This window comes from Octopus bimaculoides, chromosome 2, assembly GCF_046866305.1.
Source record: "Octopus bimaculoides isolate indiv1 chromosome 2, ASM4686630v1, whole genome shotgun sequence".
In the NCBI taxonomy this organism is placed as follows: domain Eukaryota; kingdom Metazoa; phylum Mollusca; class Cephalopoda; order Octopoda; family Octopodidae; genus Octopus; species Octopus bimaculoides.
Window position 1 is genome coordinate 104850014 of NC_142929.1, and position 5000 is coordinate 104855013.

Consider the following 5000-nt stretch of genomic DNA (forward strand, 5'->3'; position numbering starts at 1 on the left):
TATAAAGGGAAATAAAAGAATAAAAACAAAAATATTCTCTTATTTCCCATTATATTTCTTATATCCATCCTTTTCCAAAATAACTCCTTATATTGAACTCTACTATTTCCCCCTAGTTAACTCTCTCATATCGTCTCTGATGAAGGGATATCCCTAATATCCCAGAAACAGTTGTAAGACTAACTCTCTCTTTATAAATGTCGTAAAAACTCCACACAGCCCAGGCTTTGTTGTCTCATTTTATTTAACACACGCACACAAACACACGTACATACATACATACATACATACATATGAATACGCTTTGTTTATATATATATATATATATATATATATATATATATATATATATATATATATATATATATATTTATATATATATATATATATCAGAGGCGACTGTAGGTCATCAGCGTCACTCGGGCTCATCACAGATTTCGCATAAGACACATGCCTGCTCGAAGAATTTCACGTTTTACCGCTTTATTTGTAGCCCAAAATGACCTATTTTTTTTATATCTAGCACAATGTCTTTCTCCATTTCTAAGTTAAGGGTAAAAATAAAGCAACCCTGCAAAACACAACTGATCTTTACACACAGACACACAGAATAACAGCAATCAAATAACGATAGCGGAGTGCACAAGAAACATCTGCGATCTGACTGTCGCCTGTACTCTTGACAAAAGATTCCAGTTAGTCTTATACACCTACCAGGTTCGTTCGTATTAGCCCGAGTTACTGGATAATTTTACGTTCCTTTAAGAATATTGTAGAACGGAAACTTTTCATAGATTGGAATTTAAATCCTAATCTCTGTAGAAATTTATTGTTTCGAAAATGTTTAATTTGAATCACTTTTAATTTTTATGATTATAGATAGCAACTCGGATTGTAACTTCTGAGCCCGAGTCAGGCGCGTGTGAACGATGTCGAGAGAACGTCTGCCACGAATGATATTTTTTGACACAGGGCACCTCTGAGACGACTACCAGACGCTGAACGAAAATAAATAAACTACGACCAGGTTCAATAAAAGGAGCCCGGGTTATTGGCTGCAATTACATACTTGAAGTCAGTGTTGGCGGAAATTAAATCAGCTTGCAAATTCACGTTCACTTTACTAAATTTATACTCGGGCTAAACCCGAACAGCCCGAGTGCCGGAGTTGCCACTGATACATACACACACACACACACACACACACACACACACACACACACACACACACACACACACACACACAATTGTGATGGAACATACTTGATAACTACATAACTGTATGACATCCAATTATAAAAGAAATAGAAAGATATACTCTTACATGTTTTACAATATTTGTATAAAAATATGAAAGCACAAATTCTGACGTAGGGTTGGGCTGGAAACATTCGTACTTATGTGATAGTGTTAACTAGGGCTTCACATCGTACTGTACCATATGAACTCACTATAGAAGAAAGTGAGTTAAATCCCTCCCTCTTGCATACTCACGCGCACACATACACACACGTCTGTCTCTATCTATCTATCTATCTATCTATCTATCTATCTATCTATCAGTATCTTCTCAATTTGCTGGCAAAGTTTTATGAGTGTATTTCCCCAATTACAAATCAACTCCTTTCGAATCTCCACTTGACACAAACCAAGTAGTAATTCCGTGAAGTTAATTGAGCTGTGAAAGAGCTGCGTGTTCTTAAGACGACTTATACTATCTTGTGTTCACAGATTGTCACCAAACAGACTTGTGTCACGAAGCACTGGACATTAGCTAGAGAAAGCACTCGAAAGCTTTCCATTCAAGTGAGACTATCATCATCGTTGTCGCCATTGTCGATGGCTGAGACAACTGTACTGTCAGTGAAGGAGTCTATCTAGCTCCCTTCTTTTCCAGTTTACTTTTCTTTCTCGTCTATTGTCCTCTCACCACTTTTCTACTTATTGCTTCATTGTATGTTTAACTGACAATAGCATCCCTTACAATATGCTTCCATGATTATTACGTGTATAGCCGCGTCTCTTTTTCGTGTTTCTTTTCTCCACACTTTTCTTTTGTTTTGATATGTATATCGTGTGCAAGGGAGTCTTTAACACTTACCGTATTGCTTTAGTATATTAAAAAGACATGTTACTTGACTGTCTGTAATATCGAATATCAATGAAATAAAATATACATTCTGAGATTAATTATCGTTTTCGTTGCTGGTATTTAGCTCCAAGGCAGGGATCTTTTTTAAAACGGGGGCCACATTTTTCATTAACGAAACACTTTGAAACTTGGATCACTGGTAGAATGTGTCATATAAAACATCTTTTTCTCTTAGTCTTCTTAAAAAAAAAAAGAAATCCATAAATTATTCCATGTTAAAGTTGTCGTATTTCTGTAATTTCAACCAATCACTGACGTCCATTCAGCCGATATACATTAAGTGCCGACTACATAAACAAACGATTCTGAAACAATTAACCCTAACCCTAACTCTAACCCTAACCCTAACCCTAGGGTTAGGGTTAGGGTTAGGGTTAAAGCAAATTTAAAATGAAAAAAGCAAATAAAACGAAGAATCGTTTGTTTATGTAGTCGGCACTTAATGTATATCGGCTGAATGGACGTCAGTGATTGGTTGAAATTATCGAAATAAGACAATTTTTTACATGAAATAAATTCGAATACAAAAATATTTTTCTGTTCTATAACACAAATAGATAAGTATACGAAGTTTGAAAGTCTTTCGGTACCAAAAACACTACGTAAAACATTAATGAAAAATGTAGCCCCTGTTTTAAAAAAGATCCCAAGGCAGCTCTGGTTAAATAGAATTATGACCACGAATAATCCGGCCGTGGCTATTCCATCTACTGTTCAGATATATTGTAAAAAAAAAGAGCGACATTATCCAATGCGTCTGACATATCTTTAAGACGATGTGTATGTGGGTGGTGGTGGTAGTGGTGGAAGCTACGAAAGTAATTGGGGTTGTTATTCCTAGTTTCCGTGTAGAAAAATTCACTTGGTTTGAACTGAGATAAATTTTAATTACTGTGGCAGATTTATATGTAATCATGTGTTACATATACAACCTACGCACAAACGCGCATGTTCACACGCATACACACAGACACACACACACACACACACACACACACACACACACACACACACGAACGTACACATACATATATCTATTAGAGTAACTTATCTGGGTACCTAAAGAAAATCCAACTTTGATATCAAAGGTAAATTGGTGGAACTAAATACCATCAAGCCAAATTTGACTTAAATATCCAGACAAATTACTCGGATCGTTATAAGCGTCCACAGAAATCTCCAGCATAGTTTCATGTATAACTGAAACCAACAACAACAACAACAACAACACACACACACACACGCATATCATTTTAAAACTGTGTTGTCAAAATCTTGAAAGAAGCGAGAAACTTATTGCTTTTAATATAAGTATCATTTACGATTTGTGTTCAGAACACAGCGTGCTAACAGCAATTTATTAGTCACGTGTTTATATGTCAGTACATTACAAGTTTTATTTTATATACTTGAATTACTTTAAGATATTTCCTTATGTGAAATTCCTTTTTATCCACTTCTCTTATGTAAAAGAGAAGTGAAAGAAGAAACGTCTAAGTTATTCTTAGGAAAGGCTCGCTTTTCTTAGCAACACATCATATCCCTACCCCTTTTTAGTTGAAGATAACATTTGAAATTTACTTTTAATAGAAAAAAAAAAAAGAAAGGGTCAAACGATTACTTGCTATAAATAACATTTATCTATTTATTCATTCATTCATTCATTCATTCATTTATTTATTTATATAAAAGAGCAGCTCTGACCAACTCGTTACCTCACCAGACATAGTTCCGAGGAGAGATAGGGGTAGTGTGTGTGAAATGAAAACCAATCACACTAAAGGCGGTGCCCCAGCATGACCACAGCCTCTGGCTGAAACCAGTAAGACTAAAGAAAGTATTTGTTTATCTGTTTTGCTTTTGACACATGAATTCTCATTTTGGCGTTGGGAATTAAATCGACACTGTATACGACTGATATTAATTTTTCTCGATAACGGAGGGCTGAAAAGGGAAGTTAACTACGACAGTATTTCTGCTGCAAATAGAGAGAGGCGTGATTAAATACTACATAACATTTAATCCGGCATCAGTGTTGGCAGACCCCTTTAAGCCCGCTGAAATGTTAATTTCATTAATAATCCTGTTGTTGGAATATCGTGTATATACATGTGTTTTAGTTATAGGTAAAATCTTTATAAATAAGGCTTTTATAACATGATCCTGCATATTATTGGAATATCACTGAGGCACACACACATGTATTGATTTTATTTTATTGATATTCGGTGTGTATGTATGAATGTATGTATGTATGAATATGCACATGTGTGTGTGTGTGTGTGTGTGTGTGTGTGTGCATTCTACCTTTAGGTAAATGCGTATAGATAATTTCATTTTTGCATTTGGTTTGCAAGATTCTTGACGTGAAGTTGACCTGAAGTAGGGAAAGCATGTCAGTGATGAGGTAGACGGCTGATTGATAGATTGAAAGATTAATCAAACAATCGATTAGTTAATCGGTTAACTGGCAGACTGATAATAATAATTATTATCCTTTCTATTGAAGACACAAGGCCTGAAATTTCGGGGGAGGGAACTAGTCGATTACATCGATCACAGTGTTCGACAGGTACTTAATTTATCGACCCCGAAAGGATGAAAGGCAAAGGTGGCATTTGAATTCAGAACACAATGACGGACGAAATGCCGCTAAGCATTTTGTTTGGCGTGCTAACGATCCTGCCAGCTCGCTACCTTAATGATAATAATAATAATAATCCTTTCTACAAAAAGCGCAAGGCCTGTAATTAGGGGAAAGGGATAGTCGATTATATCGACCCCAGTACTCGACTGGTACTCTTTTCATCGACCCCGATAGGATGAAAGACAAGATCGACCTTGGCGG

General features: G+C 35.8%; 1 protein-coding gene across 1 annotated transcript in view; it reads right to left on the reverse strand.

Annotated features, from left to right (window-relative positions):
- The window catches only part of LOC106875979 (uncharacterized), a 170174-nt gene that overhangs the window by 80450 nt on the left and 84724 nt on the right, over positions 1-5000 (reverse strand). The gene's annotated exons all lie outside the window — the stretch shown is intronic.